This window comes from Anser brachyrhynchus, assembly GCF_964034855.1.
Source record: "Anser brachyrhynchus genome assembly, chromosome: 2".
NCBI classification, from domain to species: domain Eukaryota; kingdom Metazoa; phylum Chordata; class Aves; order Anseriformes; family Anatidae; genus Anser; species Anser brachyrhynchus.
This window is the reverse complement of record NC_137695.1, coordinates 149093245-149117004: the sequence shown is the minus strand read 5'-3', so window position 1 is coordinate 149117004 and position 23760 is coordinate 149093245. Positions and strand designations below refer to the sequence as shown.

Sequence of the window (23760 nt, the reverse complement as noted above, 5' to 3'; positions counted from 1 at the left end):
TCATCTGGCATGAACCAGATGTTTTAGATAATTTAAGAACAGATACTTTAAAATCACTGACTAACCAAAAAAGGTTAATGACTGAAAAAAATACCCAACTGCAAATGTTTCTTAACTGGGTTTCTACCACAACCGTCTCACTGCTTCATGAAAAACAAAACCAAAAAACAAGATTTGTGATATTTTTCTTCCTCTGCTAGCTACTCTAAAAATTTCAATACTGTGTTAAAATTTGCTGATTCCAAGTTTTTGAGTGCTTTTCAACCGATTTTAAAGCACAGCAGAGGCACAAGGACCATCCCACTGCCAGCCAAAAATTCACCAAGTTGCAACCCAACCCAACCCAAGCCAAGGGGCCACGGCAGAAGGCGACCAATGTTTCAAGATGAGTATCTGTGGGTTGTAAAAAAACATAATAAACTGTGGCAAATCACAGGTCTTTCCTCCGTCCTGCAGACCTTGTGAAAGGGAGGTGAGGAAGGGTCCTCCAGTGGGGCTGAACCAGCACGAGGCGATGGGGAAGGACGCATCGGGTCCAAGGCAGCAGACTTCAGTACATGATCCAGCTGTGACCCCAGGAAATGGGCAGAGAGAGGAGGCTCAGGTATGAATTCAATAATCAACACACTCGTTTTCTGTGCAAATACACCCTTAATACACCCTTCTCACAATGCAGCAAAGTGCACCTTGCACTGCTGCACACAAAACATACAGGAGAAGTTAGAGGGGTGGCAGAGATGGATGCTAATTCCCATCCCCAAGCTGCTGCCCTATACCTTCTGTAAGCAAAGCAGACCACAAACAGCCCCCAAAGCTTGGCCAGCAAGTACCACACACTATTTACCACATCACAACCAATCTCTGGAGGCAGCAGCGCTAGCACTAAACACCCAATATCCTCCTTGCAATGCAGCTCGCACACTTTCCGGGGGGTGCTTCGCATTCAATAGCACATCACCGAGCAGGTCCCTCGCTCCACCGTGCGCCACAAAAGCTTTTTCCCTGCCACGGTTTCCCCAGCACAGAAGTAGAAAGCTACTGAACAGACTGCTTATTTAAAGACAGGCACTGAATGATGCTGTGCCACCGTGAAATGTGGCCTTTTTTTGGTAGGTGGAATTATAAAGAGCCCCAGGCCGCACCCCACCGTGAATTTTCAAAAGAACTTGGCTCATATTTACTATGGAAAAAATCAGCTCGGGCCAGCCGGTAGCTCACAGCTTGCTGCTCCCCGAAGCACAGCCTGGGACGCAGGGGACGAGGGCAGTGAGCACCCTGCCCAGACAGCACCCTGTGCCCAAAGGGATGTGCTGCCCTGCTATGGGAACGGGGAAAGGAAAGGAGGGGAAGGAAGAGGATACTGAAAATAAAACTAAAAAAAAGCAAAACATGATCTAAACAACATACTTCCTCCTAAACTGGGGAGAGGATGAAAGCAGAGGTTTGTGACTTTATTATTATTATTATTATTTTCCCAACAAGCATGTATATGTGCATCCCCTGGAGATTTTGCAGCAAGGTGCATTTGGCTCCGCTGGGAGCTGGAGCTGCTGGCCCTGCTGAAAGCTCCCATTCTTAAAGCACTTGCAGGTGCCTTACGGGGAGAACAGGAACTTCCACTTGCAAAGGAGCTAGAGTGGAGCAAAAAAAAATGAGTTCAGATTTCAAGAGATTACCTTTAAATCCACCACCTCGGCACTCTGATCTTCTACTAAGTGAGAAGAGACAGGGCTGGAGAGCTAAGACCATCTCTATGGTCTAAAAACATCTAAAAACATTTAGGCTTGAACGCAAAACGCTTCAGAAAGCTAACATTTTTTTCCTGTATCTGATTAACCGCAGATTTTGAAACTTGTGTTTGCCTCGAGGAACGCTTCCCAAACCACCTCTATCCCCCTGCCATAACCACGGGGCGCACAGACGGGACTCCGGCACATCCGCAGAGGAGAGGAGCCCTGCATAAACCGAGTTTGAGCGACGGCAAAACTTGAGGACGCTAACTCCAGACAAAAAGAAGATGCCAAGTAAGGGTAGCTGAAGAAAACAGCTCCCTCCTAACTAACATATTGCTCTTCCTTGTCACTCTAATTGCTTTAAGACACACGCAGAGCTTATTCCTTCCTTAGGCCAGAAGATCCCAGACAGGCAGAGGGAAGAGGCTCCCTAAGGAAGCAGTTTCCTCTGAAACTACCCACAGATCATGATTTGCTCATCACCAGCTCTGCACCTGGAAGCCTCCTTGCAAAATCCTGCAGGCCCACAGCACCAGCCCCGCACGGCTGTGCTGTATATCCCATGCAGCATCCCCAGATGCTGTCTCTGACTTGGAAACCCCACATGATGCTTTTTCAGCACTTTATCACCACTGACTTCTCAAAGAAAATTAAATTTAACCCTCTAAACAGTAGCAGAGTGGAGCTGGTGCCTTCCTGACAAGATGCTGGTACCTGAGCCCAGGTTGGAAAGATCAGGAACTTTACTCAAAGCTCATGTAAAAGGGTTTCTGGCTCTCATAGCCTTGAAAAAGGCTACGCTGTCCCGGGAGATAAGGAAGAGATCCCTAAAATCTGTAACTGTGAGGCCACAACTCCTCCCAACATCTAGCAGTGCCGCACGACAGTAATGACAAGTGGCATCGTCAACGTGTCAGGCTGCAGGAGATGCCCCAGGAATGCCTGACGGGGACAAGGGAACAGATGCGGGATAAAGGACCGCCTAACCACCTTGGGCTGATCTTCCATGGATTTCAAGGAAACTATAACAAGGCATGGAAGGCGACAAGCACTGAAGCCTGCAACGGCAGCGTGCTCCGAGCATATCATTTAAATAAATCACTTTCTGGAGAGACAAAAGACAAGGAAAAACTCCCTGCAGTGCCTGACAGTTCGTGCTGGAGAGGATGCTGGAAAAAAAACCCACAAAAACACACACAAAAAAACAAACCACAACAAAACATATTTGCTTTAGAGGTGGGAGGCAGAAAGAGGGGTGGGGAAGGCATCTTGTCAAAAACACTTCAGGCCAGAACCATCAGGACTCTCCTTTATTTCTTGTGAGAGTGAATCAGCAGCGCTCCTGAGCATGGCAGCAAACCTGGGAGATGCCAGTGCTGTCTGCTTCGACCTGGCATCCCCCAGCCAAGTGCCCAAAACCCTGCAGCATCTGAAACAAAGCAAACTTATGACCTCAAATTAAAACAAAACAAAAACCAACCAAACAACAACAACAAAAATCCAAGTGTTTTCCCACTTCTGCTGTCTGAATGAAGTGTAACATAAAGTAACTGAAATTAATAAGCATGAATTTAGGTTGAGAGATACAAAAAAAAGACCTCCAAAGCTTGGAGAGTGAGAAAAGGGAACACGTAGATTGAAGGCAAAGAGACGGGGCACAGACTTCTTAGGAAATACTAGGATTTTACTGAACTCCTCTGATGGTGCCTTTAGCAGCCGCTCAGAGCCTGCTTCTTTGGAGTGCTATTTAAAAACAAAAACCACAAGATGATTCCATGTAAAAAGAAAGGAATCACATTTTTTTCCCCTATAAAGCTCTGCTGTAGGAGATACACATCAGGTTTCTGGGTTTCTGACTTCTTCCTCTACTCACCAGGCTATACAAGAGGTTAAATAATTCTGAACTTGAGGCTTCCTCAGTTACGGTCATTGACTCAAAACAGGCAAGAAAATCTCTTTCCATTTAGCTTTTTTTTTTTTTTTTTTTTGGATCCAGCAAGTCAAATATGCAGTTTTAGCACTTAATAGAAAATTGTGGGAACAATAGACAATTAACAACAACAAAAGAGATGCCAAAATCCACAGGTAACTTGAGGTTGCAAGTTTAAAAAGCACTTAGTATCTAAGAGGGGAAATAAGGTCAGGACAGGAAGACTGGGAGAAAAATAGGCAAGGAAAACTAAGCCTTCAGGCCCATGATGGCCTAACCTGGGCACAGAAGCCAGGGGGAGAAGCTCCCAACCCACCCCTCCCACTGTTGACATGAAGTTAATTGTCCTCGCTGTTGGTGCCAGCTGGGACCATGCCATAAATCACATCACTGAAATGCTGTACTTTATATATATATATATACACATACCACTTAAGAAGCTTCCTACAGTGCCACAGACATTTGCCACAATGCTGAATCAGCCCAGGGCAGCACATGTCCCACCAGCAGAAATGCTTGTATCAAAAGCAAAAGGGCATCTTGTGCTTACGCAGCTTGTCCAGCTCCCTGCCCGGCTTTGGGAGGATAAACCCGTGATGAGTAAACTCGAGGAGCAAATTCTTGGCATGGCTGTAGGATGCTTACCCCACCAAAGTGCTCATGCCCACCTAGGCCCTGGGTGCCCTGCTTAAAGAGATTATAAGCAACCTGAGGAGGAGACCTACATCAATTCAGAGCTTGTCAGTGGTGTGGATGGCAACCACGTCCCTGCTCAACAGTGCTGACCACAGCTTTTTAACCCATGGTTTATGGACTTGTGCAATTGACACCTGAAATGTCTGCAAAAGTTAACTCCAAGGGCAAGCTGATGGTCAACAGGCTCGGCTTTGCTAGATCATGTCCCTGCCGGGAAGCCTGCCCAGGGGTCACAGAGAAGAAAAGATGTAAGCAGGAGGTGGAGCTGTGACGAGGAGGATCAGTACCGGCATGACACCAAATTCCTTGCACAGGCCTTGCTTTCACCACGCTGGCACGGGCCGTGGCTCCTTGCAGAAAGTTGTCACAACTCACTGAAATCTCCCCACACCCACTAGGCTAAATCCCCAGGAGGACTTCCTACAGGTCCCCTCCTGTTCACCGACCCTAAACCAACAACAGAGGATCTTTCACACACCTCACGCGGACGCCCTACGTGCTCCAGTTGGACCAGGCCTCCCAGCTGCACCAACACGCTCACGGTACTGGCTGGCTTACATAAAACAGCAACTCCTGCAGTCAGAGACCTCAGTTTTCGTTTCAGAGCCATTTGGGGGGCTCACAGTTACAGAGAACAGCCTACACAAACAAACTACAACAACAACCCCCCCCCCCCCACCTTACGATCTGTAAAGCCATGGTGGTTTTGGGAGGGAGGGCTGGGATGGCGATTTCTGAACTGCCTTAGGACAGCAATGCTGGAATTGAACTCTCTTGGATTAATCTTTCAAGGGCCCTGTTCACATCGTTCCCACCTCGGGGCACCACACTAACAGATACTACCACGTATTAAAAAGTATTTGCAATGTTCTGGAAATGGTCAGCTCTTCTAGCTTTTACCTAAGAACCCCCAAATTATCGCTTACTTCCAACATCACCCTACAAGGACATCTACCGAACTCTAGGCCTATGAATTTTCACACGGGAGATAAAATAAACTAACACCGCGCACATTTGTTCCAGCTGGCATGACACACACAAACACACCTTGACAGAATCCCAGGAATTATTTAATGGATTTAAGTTAATGCCTTTAATGCTTGATTTCATTACTTACTTGGAATACCAACAGATACCAACAGGGAGCTGTGCCATGTTACAACCCCTGGTTTGCAGTAACTGTTAGGTAAAGAGCACACTAGCTGGATCATGGTTATGCTTGAAAGGAAGTTAAAACTCAAATTACACTGTCCACATAAAAAGGAAATGCAGCTTTGCTGCCGCTGACAGCCATGCTACAGTCTCAGGGAAGTCAGTTGAGACCACATCCATTTCTCAACAAATTATAATCAAAACACTACTTTTATTTATTCTCAGTGGACGCTTTCGTTCCTTAAGATGAGCGGACACACAGAAAAAATAACTCAGATATGGGTCAAAACGTCCCAGCCGCGAGAGACTCCAAGTGATATCCCTGAGGATCACCCTAGTTAGAGCGGAGCTAAAAGGGATAAAACCGGAGGATGTCGCACATGCAAGCACAGTGATGTCATGCCTGGCATTAAAAGCCTCATTTTGTATGAGGACGAGCAAAACCTGCTGTATTCCAGTCTGCTGCAGTTTGAAACTGGTTTGAAAAAGTAAAAAGAAGCGAGTACCTTTGCTATATTTAACGCTAGTTTTCTCCTTTGGGGCTTTTATTAAAACACCATAAAATCCACCTCCCTGACAAAAAGAATCAAAACGCGACACTGCCAGCTTGGGATGTCTCCTGCCATGAATTATTGGTTTTACAGCCCTGGAAATCGTGGATTGTCCCTGTGGTGGAAAGAAAAGAAAACCGTGGTACTTGCAGAGAAAGCAGCTGAGGGAGCGCCCTCCTCCCAGACACCTACAGCAGAGGTGTGCTGCAGGACGAAACTCTGACGGGAGAACTTCTGTGGTGGCCAGGCAGGAAAAACGTCATTTTATGAAGGGTAGTAATCGCATGGACTTTGGGCTGATCACTTTGAGCTACGCACATCTGTGAGCGCTTTCCGGGACCGAGTTCATCACAGGTACAAGAAGCGAGGACAAACAGAGGAGAGCTCATGGCCATTCGTTTCTGCACATGCACTGTGGCAGCTTGAGAGGGGATAAACACGCAAGCGGCTGCTGAAGAAAAACAAGGACTGGCCAACAACTTTAAAAATGCATGGGCTTTTTTTAGCCTTTATACCCTCCCAACCTGCTGGCCAGTAGCTGGCTTTCACCGACCCGGAGATCAATTTGCAATTCTGTGTTTCAAAGGGTTGCTGCATCCATCCTACAGGCTGAAGCCACATCTACATCAGAAAGGCTTCACCGGGACAGGAATATATTACACAGGCAAAGCACTTCTGTCACAGATACCTCTCAAACAACAAAATCACTCCTCTCCCGGTCTCCTAACACCACCACACCACGCATCCAGCCGGGCTCTGGGAGCTCCCAGCAAGGCTACATGCATGAGGTTTCTGCTGGAGATGTCCGAGCCTGCTCCTCGCACCTATAAAACTGCCCCGGCTCCAGCCAGGGGACGAACCGGCCTGAAGTTTAATCCCTAGTTTTAAAATAATCACAGCTCTTTGCAGGTGAAGTGGATGAAGCGGAGAGCAGCAATGATTTACAATCATTTCATGAAAATAATATCGTAGAGGCATTTGACGTGTTAGTTTTCAGCTCCAAGTTGGAAAGAGAGTTTGCTGGAGTTCCTGTCATTTCTCCTCTATAGGATGTGCTAAAACTTCCCGAACTGGGATGCTGGCACCTGCATTACCTGAATTGAGGCGGGACACAACAAACACATAGGAGGTACTGGCTCTGCCTCACTGACATCCTCGTGCTGTGCCCCCAGCTTTGCTGTGGGCAGAGGTGCAGCCCCGCAGGGCTCTGTGTGCGCCCCCAGCATCACCCACTGCTCCAGCACCACTGGCAGGAGCTGCCGGAGCCTCGTCACCCAGCAAGTCCCCCTCTTTCCTCCAGCCCTGCTTCTCTGGATGCTTTTTCCCCTCCTGCTCTCCACTTTCCAATCCCCCAACAAACTTTTGCTGGGTTCCCTCTGTACGCCAGGGCCCCGGTGAGCTCCTGGGGTTTAAAAGGAGCTCCTGCCCTCAGGGTGGGGATGCTCCACCGGGGAGGTGCCTGGGGAGCCCAAGGAGGGGGGGACGAGGGTGATGCCCCCCAGCAGGAGGGGGCAGAGGGACCCCCAGAGCCAGGCAGGTGGAGCTCCTCAGCACGTCCCAGCTTCGCTTGCAAGTTTTATTCCTAGCAAAGAGGGGACAAAATCCGTGCCTTCTGCTTTCACCCTCGTCCCGGAGACGAGACGGAGGGAAGGAAAAAAATATATATATAATAAGCGGACAGTTGCGGGCAGGCTTTGGGAAGCTGCTAAAACAAAAGAGAAAGTCACCCCCCTCCTGAGGAAAAAAAAAAAAAAAAAAGTAAAAAAAAAAAGTGGACGCAATGTGCCAAAGGCCGAGTTTCCCGAAATCTCCCGATCCCGTTTTGGGAGAACTCAACGCCCCGGCGAAGCGGGGCCCTGGGCAGCGGCTGGCGCGGGGCGGGCGGCTCCGTGCCCCCGGGGGGGGGCCTGGCGGTGCCCCCTCACCGGCAAAAAGGGGACAGGGGGAAAAAACAAACAACCAAAACACCGCAAACAAAACCAGAACCAAATCACAACCCCCCCGAACCCACCGAATCGCAGCCAAAGAAACCCCGGCCAACTCCGGCAGCGGGGCGCGGAGCCCGGCGGCAGCCCCGGGACCCCCCGGCCCGTTGCCTGCAGCCCCCCCCCCCCACTCCGGGCTGCTTTTTTTTTTTTTTTTTTTTTTTTTTTCTCTTTCTTTTCCCCCATCTCCCCACCCGGGAGCCAGCGGCTCCCGTCGCGACCCCGCGCCGCCAAAATCGCCCTGCTCGCCTCTACGTAACGCCCTGTCGAAAGCGGACGCCATATTTTGTGTTGCTGATGTCGACACAGACAAACGTAGACATGTTTTTTCCTCCCCCCCCCCCCCCCTCCCCGCCTTCCTCCTCCTCCTCCTTTCCCCCCTTTCACCCGAACTTGCGATCGGGAGGCACAGCGGCGAGCAGGACCGGAGGGGTGTATGGGGGGGGGGGGGCAGGGGGAAAGAAGCCGCATTGCTAAAAAATAAAGAAGCGATCAATTAAAAGCCCACCCCCAGCACCCCCCCCCCCCTAGGCTCCGGCACCCCCCCCCCCCCCCAGCCCCGGGGCCGGCTCCCGGAGCAGTTTTTTTCCGGGAGCAAAAGTTGGGTGCGAGCGAGCGGGGCGGGAGCGCCCGCCAGCGCATGTGGGCAGGGAGGAGGAGGGCGGCCGAGGAGGGCTCGGGAAGGAGAGCAAAGGGGGGGGGGACACGGGGACACCCCGCCCGGGAAGTTTCCTACCTGAGCCCAAGGCGGCGTCCCCGGAGCGTCTCGGGGGGAGCGGCGGGGAAAGCTCCGCGCGGCCGCGGGACCCCCGCGCCCCCCGCCCGCGGCGCTCGGCCCCCCGCGGGCGGCCGCTGCGCGCACCCGCACGCACCGCCCCGGCAAGAAGGGAAAGGGAGGGAGGGGAGAGAGGAGAAGGGAGAGGGAGAGGAGAAAAAAAAAAAAAAAGAAAAAAAAAGAAAAAAAAAGGGGAAAAAAAAAAAAAAAAAGCCCTCGATCGGCGGGGATCTACGCCAAAAGCCACGTGATCTCTGACGTCAGCCTGCGTATTTGCATACGGTACCACCGCCGGGGCGGCCGCCGGGGGCCCTGGGCTCGGAGCAAAGTTGGCAGCGGGGCCGTGCCCCCCCCCGTACCCCCCCCTCCCCCCCCCCGGCCCCGGCCCCGGCCGCGGCCGCGTGAATTTCCCACGCCCCCAGCGCCGCACGCGTGGGTTCCGCCGGTGGCGCCCCGCCGGGGGTGGGGGGGCTCTGCCCCACGACGGGACCCCCCCCTCCTCCCCCTCGTAGCATCGCCCCGTGGGGTTAGGACCCCCCCCCCTTTTCCCTGCCCCCCCCCCTCCGTGGGGCTGGAGCGGCTGGATGGGGCCGTGCCGCCTCCCTGAGGCTGCCCCTCGGGACACCTGGGGGGGCGGGGGGCATTTCTGCGGGCTCCGCTGGGGATGGGGGGGGGGGGGATTTGGGGGGGGGGGGCTGCAGGCGGTGGCCGTTTGTCGCGGGGGGGTGGTGGGTATTTCCGAGGGATGCTGCGATCCCTGCCGCGTCGCACGGAGCCTGCCCCCCCGTTTAAAACTGTCGTTAAAACTCCTGGCGTCTCTTCCCCTTCCTACCGAAGACGCGCAGACAGCCGGGACCCGGGCTGTTTTCCGTTGGCTACGGTGTTTTCATGAGGAGAAATAATTCGCCGAGCCTGGCTTGCTGCCGGCTGGCAGGTCTCGCCACAAGTCCGGGCTAACAGTCCCCGTAACTTCGGGGACACGCCGGCTGCGACGCGCTCCCTCTGCCGAGGTGCCCTTAAATTCACACCTACATCACGCACCTCGACCTCCCGAGGCTCGGAAGCCGCGGGGGGGGGGGGGGGTCGGCAGCGTCCCAAAGAGGGGACAGAGCCGGGCTGGACCCCCCCCACCCCCCCCCGCAGGGCTCAGCGACACCCCCGGGCACCGCGGTGTCCGCAGCCTCCCGCGGGGACGGGACCGCCCGGCATCGCTCGGAGTGCGGGGAAGGGGAGCCGGGAGTTGTCGCTACTGGAGGGAAAAAAAAAAAAAAAAAGAAAAAAAACCGCGTGAGAAAGTAAATATGTCAAAGCAATGTCAAGAGATTTCTTTGCGGGGATACCCTGAGCCGAGTAGGCGTGTTTTTGCCTGCCTGCCTGCCTGAGTGCAGTCTCTGCGAGCTCCGGCTGCGAACGGGACGGATCCCTGCCTCCCCCCGCTCCCAGCGCTTCGCTTTGGCTCCTCGGCTCCTCGCCAGGAGGGAGCTATTGGAAAATATTGGAAATATTGCCGAATTTTGAATGCTTGGCGGAAAAAAAAAAAAAAAAAAAAAGCTCTTTTTGCTGCAAAAATCCTCCCCCCCCCCCTAAGTTTTTTTTCCTAGTCTTAAATAATTTTCTGTGATTTGGGAACTGAAAACAAAGAAGAGCCAAAGCGTTTTAGCTACACTTGTTAATGTAAAATATTCTTTACAGGGCAGATCAATGGAAAGGCAAGCGAAAAATCGTCTCCTTGCGGTTGTCCTAATTAGCACTTTCTTTAAGGCCTCTTTAACTTTTTTTTTCCTTCTTTTTTTTTTTCTCTCTCTCTTTTTTTTTTTTTTTTTCGCTGCCGAACGCGAAGGGCTCTTTGCCCGGTTAGGTGATGCTGCCGTCAAACGCCGGCTTTCAAGTGCAAACGAGGGCTGCCAGTGGGAGCCGGGTGCCTTGCCCGGGGGCAGCCTTTGGGGACAAAGGGCGCTTCCCAGCCCAGGTCCGGGCGGTCCCTGCGCTAAGTCAGGGCCCTCGCGAGGCTCCCCCAAAACCTACATGACGTCGTAGCAATTGGGAGCTGAAAAGCCATTAAGGATGGAGCGCGGTTCCTCGGTTTTAAGGCGAGGAGGGTGTGGGTTTTAAAATTGTGCCAGTTTGTTCCACGTTCCTGCAAGGCAACTGCGGAGATTGTGGGGGTAAGGCTAAGGGCACCTGCTCCTCTGCGACTTCACGTTTTCCCACGTGGAAGTGCAAACCAGAGACCTGGTCTGGCCATCAAATTCCTCCTCTGTTTGAATCTGGAGTGGTGGGACCAGCAATCTGTGTGGCACCTCTGCCCACATGCTCTCCTTTAGGGAACTTGTGGTTTAGGGGGGGTCATCTCTGACTCCTGCCCTGTCAGATGTAGGATAGGATAGGATAGGATAGGATAGGATAGGATAGGATAGGATAGGATAGGATAGGATAGGATAGGATAGGATAGGATAGGATAGGATAGGATAGCATAGCATAGCATAGCATAGCATAGCATAGCATAGAATAGAATAGAATAGAATAGAATAGAATAGAATAGAATAGAATAGAATAGAATAGAATAGAATAGAATAGAATAGAATAGAATAGAATAGAATAGAATAGAATAGAATAGAATAGAATAGAATAGAATAGAATAGAATAGCTCGGTTGGAAGGGACCTTCAAAGATCACCGAGTCCCACTACCTGATCTCTTCAGGGCTAACCAAAAGTCAAAGCACACTAATGAGGGCATTATCCAGATGCCTCCTGAACCCTAGCAGGAATGAGGCATCAGCCATCCCTCTCAGCAGCCTTTTACAGTGTTCGACCACCCTCAGGGTACAGAAATTGTTCCTGATGTCCAGTCTGAAGCTCCCCTGGCGCAGCTTTGTGCCATTCCCACGTGTCCTGCCATCACCAGCACCTCCCTCCCCACTGCCCCTCCTCGGAGCTGCAGGGAGCAGCGAGGTCACCTCTGAGCCTCCTTTTCTCCAGACTGGACAACACCAGCGTCCTCAGCCTCTCCTCACAGGACATGCCCTCCAGCCCTTTTACCAGCTTTGTTGCCATTTAAATGAAATCAACAGAAAGGATCAAAAATTTGCTGGGGGATGGGAGAGCAGTATTTGTGATCAGGGTTTATAATTACAAAAGTCTTAATTCTTTGGGAAATCGGACTAAAAAAGAAGTATCTCTGGTGAAAGTGGTGTAAATACTCTCGCTAACTCTCTGAATGTAATTAATTTATAGAAGCCTAACATTAAAATGATGCAGGGCAAGGTAAGGAAATGGAAATTGCTTATACAGTATATGCAAAACGGAAGTTTGCAATTATTATTATCGCTGTATGTTGTATTTATTTATTTATTTATTTTGCATAAAGCCTCTCTTTTCAGTTCCTAGCACAATGGAAGCCCCACTGCTCACGGAGTACCGTGAGTGCGTGCACAATTTCCCAGGGAAGCAAGGGCAGAACGTCGGCTTGCTTTAAATCCAGTGCCCTCTTCATTTCCTCTGTGCACTTTTCTAGATTTAAGGTGACGCCTGCTCCATAAAGACCTCAGATAAAGTTGCAGCCTCCCTGTGAAATAGCACCTTGGTCAGAGATAACGAACCGTGTGCTGATACGCGTGTCTCTATACCCTTAACGGCGAGGAGATGAGCGTCTGACATATGTATTGTCACATATGTTTCCGTCTTATTGAGCGTGATGGTTCCTTTCTGACTGTTTTAAGCCTGTGAAATCGCAGGCTGAGTCAGCGTTACAGAGCTCCTTCCCCCTCGTGGAGGTGCAGCTCAGAGCTGCGCTCCGAGGAGACTCCGTGTGTATCCTCGGAGGAGCCGAGCATCCTCTGGAAGCCAAAACAGAGGCACGGAAAGAAACGGCTGCACGTTGCTCATGTCTCTGCTGGCCTAGCGCTGTGGCACCAGGAGGAGGCTCGCGCACGGGATGCGGCAGCAGAAGGTGGGCTGGGAGCTTCAGGATGCATTTTCCACCCCCCAGCGGAGTTTAGCAGCTCTGGGCTGGGGTCCCGAGCTGCTTGCAGGAGCAACCAGGCTCAGCTACAGCTGCTGATCACACAGCTGGCTCCTGGCTCCATCCCACCCTGCTCCTCATCACCCACACAGGTACGGCGAGGCCACGGCTCGCAGCTGGTGTTTTAGGTACAGATTGGTGCTGGAGTTAGGCTTTCGGTGTGGACAGCAGTAGAAATTAAGGTAAAAACAAATTGGAAAGAGGTCAGCAGATAAACACTGCTGTTTCTTCCCTCTCTTGTGGAGATCTTGTTCTCTGTGCTCATGGCAAGAGAGGCGCTGGCATTGGCACTGTGGTCAATGACCAGTGAGGAGGAACAGCGCTCTTTCACCTCCTATGTTTGCCATTCATTCCCCAACCTATATATGTTTTCCCCTGGCGAAACATCTACGAAAATTAAGCTTTCTCCCCTGCTAAAGTGCTTTGTCAATCCTCTCACTTTCCTCAATCGCTGAGCTGTACAAACACAAGCTGAGGTGGAGAGCACCGATCAGACGTGCTGTCTGCAAAATGAGATGTTAAAATAAATGCGCAGAAGAGCAAAGCGCTGCTGCGGTCTGATCCAATTATAAGGGCTGACCTTATGATCTGTAATGCCCTTAAGCTGGGGGAGGCTGTCAGGAGGCAAGATGCTTCCCCTTCAGCAGGGCTGATGGGGAGGATCAGCTGCTGAGCCTGGATGGAGAGAATCCCCTAAACACAAGCTCCCGGCGCGCCTGCACTCATCGCCTGAGCTTTCAGATGGGTCCTGGCAAGAGGCACGCAGGCATCTGTCTTTTTCTGTTTCAAAAACTCCAGGAGAGCTGATCACTTATCACGGGAACCATCTGGCTTATTCTTCGAGAGATCAACAGTTAGTCACCGAACGAGCAAGGAACACGCTGCACCGAAGTCTGCTCTCCCCATTAAATACGAGGACTCAGCCCAAGGTCCCCGAGATGCTGCATGTGCTGCCTGCTGCAGGCGGAGGAGAGATTTAATCCTGCCCGGAGACTGCTGAGCAGCTGCGATGTGGAAGAGCTGCAGCTATGGGGATGGCAGCATCTCTGCCATGAGCCCTGGTGGCTGTAGGGATGGGGACCTAGAGCTCGGCTTCATCAAGGTCACCTCTGCTGAGGAGGGGCAGCAGGGCTGGAAAGCATGACTTGGTCTGCTCTGCCCCCTCGATTGCTGGTCCCCCATGTGCCGGGGGGCCTGCTGCTGGTCCCCCATGGGCCAGGGGGCCTGCTGCTGGTCCCCAGTGTGCAGGGGGACAGGAGGAACTGGGCTCAGCCCCAGAGATGCTGAGGATGAAGGGCCAGGCCAGCGTAGGCTGCTGTACGGGTCAGTGCGGCTGGGCTGGGAGGCTGGGGGCTGCACTCTCCTCTTGGGGGTGACGCTTCACCATGTCCCCGCAAGGACAAGAGCACGTTCCTGGGACTCCAAGCTCCTCATTTTCTGCATTAAAAAGGGCCCTGGGAAGATGTGAACCAGCTTCTTGCTAAGAACTTGTGCACCCAGGAGGACACATCTCCCCTCCGCCGGGCACTTGGTGCTTTAACCCAGCCTCAGACCTGCAGCATCCTCCAGCAGCCCTCTGCCTTCCCTACCAAGGGGGGCTGGCCCCGTGCTTTGAAATGTGCTGGTAGGCAGGGGGGGGCACGTTGCAGCTGGGCAGTGACCCCATGGGGGGAACTGGGAGCAGCAGCCCCTACTCCCCCCCTCCCCGCCTGCAGAATTCATTACCCTTTGCTGAGGCTGCCAGTTTCGGGGATTTTTTTTTTTCTTTTTCAATATATTTTTTTTTTCCATTGCTCTTGCTAATTACTAAAGCAATTTTTAAAATTTAAATGAGGGCTTCCTCCCTCACAGCCCATCTGCTGTGAAATCATAGCACGCATCCTTCGGTGACAGTTCAGGCATCGCCATGGCAACGCGCTGTGATGTGATCAGCCCTGAGTTATGACCTCACCGCGGGACCAGGCAGGCCAGGATGCTTCAGAGGAGGAATCAAAAAGCGGCTTCTGCCTTAACAGAAGTGGGCTCTGTGCTGCAAGCCGGGGGGATTTGCCCTGGAGTTGAAGGGTTGAAGCCTTCCCGGGGGCTTTCTGCCCGACTTCGGGGCTTGGGCTGGGGTGGCATCCACTTGACAAACCAAATATGTCTCTCCGTAGAGAACATCGCTTTCTTTGAAAAGTCATTTTCACCTGTTTATGATGCTAGTTCAATCCCTTGGAATTTTTTACACCCCCCCTGTTCCCCGCCCCCCCCCCCCCCCCCCCCCCATACCCATAGATTAAAAGCTCTGGAGGCCAAACTCCCTGTTTCCTGTTGGGAAGCAGGTATTGCATGGCCGGGGGCAATGCGTGCTTCACCTCTGCTCCCCCGTGGCTTTGCCCCGACCCCATCCAGAAGATAACAGGGCTGGGGGGGAGTGGGTTGGCTTCCCAGGGCATTCATCTCTCACCTCCCTGCTGAGCCTGGCGGGAAGGGTGACAACTGTCGCAAGTCTTTGTGGCCAACTGGAGTGGATTAGTGACCAAAGGCTGCCCCGCAGGTGTCACAGCCTCTGTTACCCATTTTCAATTAACCAAAGACCTGAATCACAGCCCCCGGTTCAAATTAGTTTTTGGTTTTTTTTGTGTGTGTGTGTGATTCCTGTGGATTTTGGAGCCAATTTTAACCATCAAACTGAGTCTGCTCCTCTGGGAAGCTATTTACACATGTAGCTAGTTCACCGAGACAGCTTGTATGTTTGTCTGTACTTTAGTACGAATTTTCAGGACGTGCCTTTATCTGTCCTCTGGACTAGGATGTAGCTCGTTTAAACTGATGGTACAGAGAGAAATAATGGGGATATCTGGCAGTGCAGGAATGCAGGCGGACGGGTGGCACCATGTGCCACCTCTCTGGGGAGCTGGAAAGTGAACAGGCAGTCTGATTTGGCTCTTTTAATCATTGCCAAGTGGATGCGGTGCTGTCTAGGAGGACTTAAACAATATGTGCCTATTAAGTGGTAAGTGGTAACAAAGCTGAGTGTGACAGGAGAGGATTTTTGGGAAAGGGGAGGGGAAGATCCAGGAGAAACGGCACAATTCCTCACTGTGCAGCAGAATAGATTTTCATATGATGGTGATCCTGTATAGTGGTAACATCCAGGGGACCCCACTGGGGCTGCTGTGCCAGGATCTGCATAGTGACATAGGATCACACAGCCTTTAGCATGCTATAGGCTCCCCTGTCCCTTATGGTGGAGCTGGTGTACAAGGCTGACAGGTCTGGTGCATCTGTTCCTCCCCAGTCCCTTTTTATATGTATATAATCCATACAGCCTGAGTGGATCACTAGTCAGGCCGTTTCAGTTTGCTTTACCTCTCTACCTGGCAAACGCTTGCTGCAGCTTCGTCTTTAAGCCATTTGGAAGAGCTGACCTCAAAGACCTCCATAAATTTTTAGGCTCACAACCAAAAACGAGTGAAAAAAAAAAAAGATTCGGATACAATGATTTTCTCCTTCCAAAACTGACTATAAAAATATTCCCTGGCCCAGCCTGTTTATGCCATTTTACGGCCTCCAGCAAGTGTTTACAGCTGAGCCATGTTCCAGCCCCAGAAACTGCGGTACAGCCCTGGAACTATTGAAGTGCAAATGGCCTGACCCTAATCTAGGAAGATTCCAGAGAAACAGGTCAGGTGTTGCACTAAACACTTATGGCAACATGTTTTAACAGCAGGAGGAGAGAAGAATGTTTACCCTGGACAGATTTAATGTGAGAAGATTAATATCTTCTCTTTTCCTAAGGGGGATGTAATTAGTTTATTGGTCTTTGGCTGTGTACACTTAAAATAAGAGTACTTATGTAGCGCTGTCCATACCAGGGTCTCAAGATGCTTAAAAGATTAACGTGATGAGCGTTACAACACACCCATACCATCAGCCCATACTGTTATCCCAAAGTGCTGGTGTGAAGCTGGGGCCTGGGGGAGCTGGGGATGAGGCTCTCCAGTGCCTTTGGCTCTGGGCGAGCGGTCATAAAAATCAACACCAGAATTGGGGCTCTTGTGGCTTTTGCCAGCATCATGAAAAAAACCTTTGGCACAGCCGAATCTCCTGAGCGTAAACCCGCTGGCTTCGCTCCACAGCCATCGTTTGTCTCCGTGGCTGGTCCCAGCAGGAGCGCCCAGCTCTCGGCTCACCGCGCGCCGCGGTAAATATTTATGAGTGGCCTGTATCTTAGCAGTGGCAGCAGGAATTTTCCTGCTTTCACAGGGAAGTGTGCTTGTATCACCGTCAGAAATACAGAAGCAGTACTGCTGTGCTTGCAGAAATAAATTGGAGCCTTTATCCTAGCACGGCTCAACCAGCGGTTCATAATGTCCTTTTAGTGCACGCTCTGCCCTTAGGTCCCAGCACACAGGTTTTCCCTGCGTGCTGGGGTAGCTCCAGGATTTTGTTTCGCCACAAGGCCATGCTGGTAACATCTCCAGGAGGTTCTGGAGAACTGGGTTTGAAAAGCTAGCTGCTGGGGAACATGCTAAATTTCAGGCTAGGCTAAGTGTATTTATGACAACTAAAGGGAAATTCTTTTCTGAACTTGATGAAACCCAGAAAAGCAGCTCTCTCAGTGTAAAGTATTTTGTCACAGTAGCCACCTTAAATGTCACCCTGGTTCAGTGACAAATTTGTGGTGACATTTTTCCACAGAGGTGGTTAAGCTCAGCTCAAGTGCAGCCTGTGAAATACCGACTTCCCCGCACCCCGAGAGCGGCTGGGGAAAAAATGATACTGTATGTAAAATCTGATTTATAAAAAGCTGCCTGTTGCTTCAACCTCTGGGCGCGTTTGTATTACAAGATGCAAATTAAATTTAGCGTCCTGCTGCCATCAGCTGTGTGGCGTCCAGGGCTGAGCAGGCGGGGGGGGAGCGGTGATGCATGGGTGGCGATACAGGGGAAAGCAGTGGGAAGACGCGCCAGGAGGGCAACTTGTAAAGGCATACACCTTTATAAAGATGTGAAGGTGCATTTTGCTGGCTATGAGCTGTATAGAACCACCTGTTTTCAAAACTACAATTTTCAATATTAAAACAAACCAGAAAAAAAAAAAAAAGAAGATAAAGGATCCCTCACCCCCAGCCCCTTGAATTTATTTCTACCTGGTTTTGGGAGTCAGAAATAGGATGAAAAATAAGTGTAAATTGTGTTAAAACTATCCATAATGTTGTATTGCCTTGGGGCATAAGGGTCTCTCTTTGTCCAGGTCCTATTCACCACTCTTACGTTTTACCACTTTGATGAAATGCATTTCAAAACAAGTGCAGTGCTAAGGATGGTGTGGTGGGTACTGAATTTGATGGATAGCGGTACAAATGTAGATAAATATTAATCATATCTGTATAATTTAATGAGGGATATAAAGCCACCTGCTGCGTGGTAAAAACAAATTACTACCTCTTTGGTTATTTATTTTTTTTACTCTTTCTGGAAAGAATATGAATTTTGACTATACTAATTTCCCTTTAATGTCATATAGATGTAATTAAAGATCCATGCGTTGCAACTAAGCACAAGTCAAATCACACACAGGGGAGGCCTGCAGTGTTAACCCACCACTTCCCAGCTGGTACCGCACCCTAGCACCTCCTCGTTTGGTTGAGGACCTAGAAGACCACCTCCCTGCTTTGTTACAGGCGCAGAAGAAATCCCTTCGGAGACAATAATGAGTTTTTATTCACAGGGAAGTGCCAGATGGAGATGTATGTTCATATGGTTAGCCAGGGCATGGCACCGGTCCACCTCCATCCTCCGAAGGTGGGGATGCCCTATGGGGCCAAAACTGAAGCTGTGGTGCCTTGGAGAAGGCATCTGTGCAGGTGGAAACAAAATGAGTGCAGACCACATTATAGAAGGCACTGAAGGCAGATAGTTGCCTGCACCTGCTGCCACTGTGGGCCTTTTTGAGGACTTGGCAGGGTTTTTAGCTAATGGGTTCTTTCTGCTGCTCTGGAGCGTGCTGTGTCTTCTCACATCAGTTGTGCCATACCTAATTGCCTAGCTAATCAGACTTATAAACATCAGGAGCAAAACAACTTTGTCCCCCAACAAAGTTAATTGAATGCGATTTAATGTTGCCAAGAGATTTGGATCGCATCTCTCCAGCTCCAGGAGACTGGGCTGCCGCACAGGAGGCGCTGCGGAGGGGATGGCGCAGGGCCAGCAGACGGAGCTTTGTCGGGACGATATGGCAATGTTTGTGTGTACTGTGAAATTAACAAAGATAAGGGCGGGGTGGTCGACTGCCTCATCTGCTTCTCTGGCACAGGGATTCCCACTGAAGCGAACGGTAAAACACTCATGCTTCCACAGTACAGGCAAGTGATTTCAAACCAGCACGACTGCAATGGAAAACGGATGCCTAATGGAGCCAGTCCACCTTCCTCTGTGGTCCGAGCAGGTCTTGCACGCAGAAATACTTGTCTTCTGAGAAGCCCCAGCTGAAATCAAATCTGAATTGTTGTGTGCTGGAAATACATGGGGATGGGTGTGAAAGGTGTTACACCTCCCTCTACAGCTGACCTGAGTCCTGCCAAACCCTTGAGTGGTATTTCCGTCTGAGGACAAGCGGTATGTTCAACAAGCATGATCTATTGGTACCATATCAGCAAAGCATAGCCCGTGGTTTCCTCACCGCATGAAATCACCAGTACCTGAATAGGGCATGGGAGACAGTGGGAAACCTTGGAATTTCATGGGTTGGGGGACAGTGCAGTTTCTACTCAGAGAGCTTAGCAATTTCAGCTGTGATTTTAATGCAAGAGCTACAACCCTCTCTTACTACCAGTGAACAGGTAGGCCGAGGCTGTCCAGCTGGCACTTTTTTTGTCTTCCAGTCTACCACCTTTCATAAGCAATTTGCCTGAAATCCTGGTCCCAGTGAAGCAAAACGTCAAATAACCTCATTGGCAATAGTGTGATAGTGTGATAGCTCTCCCAGCAGCGTTACGCACTGACTCCATGCACTGGCTGTGCTCTGAATTTACTCACCCAGAAGTCACGTACGCATAGGTCATGGGAAACCTGCATTTTCTGTATAAAGAGAGTACAGTGTGAATGGTTCATCTGTGTCTGCCTGGATTTAAAAGGATTTACACATACGGGATGTTCCCTCTTTGCCAAGGCATCCCCTGGCATTGGGGTGAGGTTCAAGGGTGACATTGGTGGAACACAGCTGGGCCACAAGACAGCCACTTGCTGTTGGCATTCCCTAAAAATGCTCAAGGAGAGAGGGACAAGGAATGCACCAAGCATTAATGGCTTTGCCGCTGTTAACTGGGTAAAGACAAATATTTGTGCAGTGGTAAGGCCTGTTATCTGGCTCCAGGAATAAAGTGGTGATTCAAAGTGCTTTATCACTGATACACATCAGAGGAGAACTGTATAGAAAGCTTATCTCAGGGCTGTCTTGGCTTTTGCAGATCTGAATACTTATGTGGATCTGATTAGTTGTAAGTTTTATACTCCTTTAATGAGGCTTTTCCATCTGAATAGTCAGCTCTTCGTACAGAAATCCTCTCACTTCACATCATTTTCTATTGCCCAGGGGCTGCGTGTGTCTAATTCATTTTTGTAGCCCAGAAATGGTCTCTCTAGACAGATTTTGGGGATCAGGCCTGAGCCAGGATGTGCAGTGGGAGCTGCCGTCCTATGCTTTCCGAGTGGGGACGCCCCGGTGGGCAGCGATTCCTCCGGTCGCAGTGAGCTCTGTGCTGTAACACAGCAACGGGAACAGAAAGGCTGCAGCTAAGCCCCAATTCATCCTGATGGGGAGTTTATTATTGTGGATGAATTTGGGTTTACCTCCAAACACCTCCCAGCAACACAGGAATTCAAGTGAGCTAATTCTAGCAACTTTCTTTAAATGACGTACGGCGATCTTCACTCCAAAAGCCTTTTCTCCTGGTGATTTTCTCCATTCTGGTGTCCTTCCATGCTCAACTGGCAGCATCAGCAGAGAGGGAGGAAAATAATAACAGCGGTTACTGCCAGAAAGAAAGTGTGCAATCTTATTTATATTGTCCAGAGGGGAAAGAGTATGAGCAGGGAACTTTTGTGCTCTGTTTAATCTTGACACTCCTTCCAACACCCCCTGACGTTGTATATGAAAAAGAATCTCTAAAGTGGTGAAAACAGCTGAGACTGTCACAAGAAATGGTCTCTTGAAACCAAAGCTCTTGGTTCCTCCCTGGTGTGGTGGCTTGGGAAGTGTCTTTGTGGCTGGGGCCCTTGGTCCAAGCCCTATGCTGAGGCTTTGTAAACTGGGGGAATGGGGAGAAACGGGGGAGCCGAACCTCCTGCTCCTCCATCTGACTTTAATGGCACTTGTGAAGGAGCTATCAGAAGTTCTTCGTTTCACATTTTGATCTCATCTCCCATTCGGCATCTTGGTACAGATGTGGATTTTCTGAGCCATCTGATCTGTTTGGATAGTAGAAGCCCATGAGGTCTTTTGGGGAAAAGCCGACATATAATTGCCAACATTTTTGTAGATGTTTTCCAAGTGCAATTTTCCAACTGAACCCCAGAGGGTGGGCAGGCCGGGACCTTCTGAAGGGCTGTGTGCTCATTTTGATTCATTTTTAAAGTCCTTAAAAAAAGAAAGAAAGAAAACAATGCCCTTTCCTTGTGACCAGCTTCCCCAAAATGAAAGTTTTTTTTTTTTTTTGTACCGAAGAATTTCTTTTCTAACAAAGACTTGATTTATATCTTTTAATCTAGGTTTCCATTTTTCTGCCAGAACATTAAAAGGGCAGCAATCTTTTCCCCATCCATGTAGTGATGAGAGGAACTCACATGGTCTGTATCAGGAAAAGCATATAAAAATCATATATACTGTTTTTTAGAAAGCACTTAGAGCTGCCAGTTGCCTGTGAAATTTGTGGTGGTGGTAAATTTGCAGCACCTCTAGAAATAAGGGCACGAATGCTAATCCATAGGCTTTCAATGCCTTTCCTGCATTTTATGGGCTTCTCCTGATGGATCAGTCTTGTAGTACCGCATCCACCACCCCAGTAAGCAGCCCTGGAGCACGCTACGTTCATCTGGTGGGACTTCAAGTGGTGATAGGCTCTGACCTCTTTGCTGGCATCTCTGGATACGCTTACCGGGTAGAAAAGAGTGAGTATTAAGAGTGTGTGGACTCTGAGCTCCCTGCTGCTGGGATGCTCTGTGATCTGGTTCTCAGGAGACCCAGAGGGTTTTGTGGGGACCATACCCAGGACATGGCCTGAAATGCTCTGGTTGCCACCTCACAAACCTGTTGTGGGATGGGTATTCAGCTGAGGGATGTACTCAGGTCCTCTGTGCTGCACACCTGCTTCTCACTCCTACTGTTCTGAGGACTTCCAGTCTTCTCTGAGAAATCTCCTTTCCTTCTGAAATTGATCCTATCCTTCCCAGGTTTCTTCTCTTCCTTTGTTTTCTGGAGTTCTGCATTATAAAGAAGAGGAACATGGATTTCTTCCTCATCTCCTCTCCCTTCTTCTTTCTTACAATACCTGCTTTTGTTGAAAGTGCAAGTGCAGTCTGCTGCCAGCTCTTCATTACTACTCTTCATGAGCTGGAGGACTTGCATGCAAGGCTTCATACACAGGTCTGGAAGTGAGTGTGACAAAGTGAATCCAGGACTCAATGACAGATTTTTTTTTACAACTAGTACTCAGGACCACATTACTTTATGAAGCTGTGTGCAGTGAGATCCATCAGAGAGCTTTCGTTGACCTCTGAAGGTGAATGCAAACCTTATCTCAGTAGAGCAAATGGCATAAAAGTAGGCCTGCCTTCTCCAAACTTGCTTAGTTTCACCACTACATGAGCTTGAGAGCCTTCTGTGTCGTATTGAAGTAAGATTTTTTTTTTTTTTAATTAGAACTTAAGCTCAGGAAAGAAAGAAACTTTAAACAGCATGGAAGAATACTGGCACAGGTGACCCAGACGTAATTTATAGAGGGACATTAATCAGCACAATAGCATTGAGGATCATGATGCTCTGGCCCTTTTTTCTTCCACGAACTGTTCAGTTAATGGTTGGTCTAATTGGTAGCTGTCAAGCTTGTGCTGAATGTACCGAAGGTTTCTGTGATACTGCTCTGTCCACTTGAAGACGAGCAGTATAGTTTGCATTTCAGAAAAAAAGTCAATTAGAAAGCAATTTCCATGCATTCACAGCTTACTCAAAGTGTTATAATTTTGCCTGATGCTTTCCATGCTGCTCAGTCTTCTGAAGCTGATCTATTTATTTCTGTTATCTGCTTGTTTGTCAGCTCCCAGGGAACAGACTGTCTCCTTTATCATATACGTGCAAAGTGCCCGCTGCAGCCTGGCTCTCCTTGCTGGGGCTCCAAGGTGCTGCTACAATTAATGCCAGGATGGAAAGTTTGAATAAGCTCCTTGTAGCTGTTCTGAGTGACGAATGTGTATGAGGAAGTCTCCTGGGATTTTTTCCTATAGTAAAGTATTATTTTTTCCCATTAACGACTCCAAAATAGCTGAACTTTGACTTGGTGTTTTCATTGCATGTTTCCCAGAGTATGCATTTGCTGAGCTGCTCTGCTACTGAGGGTGAAACTCTGGCTCCAGGGAGAAGCAACCAACCTGGCTGTTGTTTGCTGCTGGATTCTGAGGAGTGGCTTCTTTTTTTCTTTGCGCCTCTGTAAACTTTCAGATCACACTATAGCTTGAGCATATCCTTTCAGGAAGCTTTTAAAAATACCTGGTTTTGAAGATGCATCTCACCAAAAGTTAATTTTAGTTGGTTGAAGAAACAATTGCTTATTAAAGGACAATATTCTTTCTGCGGGTATGTTGCAGAGGTGATGATGAAGGGATAGAGCTGGTTCAGGTTAGTGGCTTGGTTAAAGCGTTATTGATGCAGTCTCATTG

General features: G+C 49.7%; 1 protein-coding gene and 1 long non-coding RNA gene across 3 annotated transcripts in view; one reads left to right on the top strand and one right to left on the bottom strand.

The window, feature by feature from the left end:
- The window catches only part of ZHX2 (zinc fingers and homeoboxes 2), a 67870-nt gene extending 58863 nt beyond the window's left edge, over positions 1-9007 (bottom strand). The window contains exon 1 of the mRNA XM_080583626.1: positions 8784-9007. The gene's annotated coding sequence lies outside the window, so the exon portion shown is untranslated. The remainder of the gene's footprint in view (positions 1-8783) is intronic.
- Positions 8984-23760, top strand: part of LOC308191328 — a 41057-nt gene continuing 26280 nt past the window's right edge. For both annotated transcript variants that reach the window (XR_013947896.1, XR_013947897.1), the window contains exon 1: positions 8984-9104. This is a non-coding gene — a long non-coding RNA (uncharacterized lncRNA). The remainder of the gene's footprint in view (positions 9105-23760) is intronic.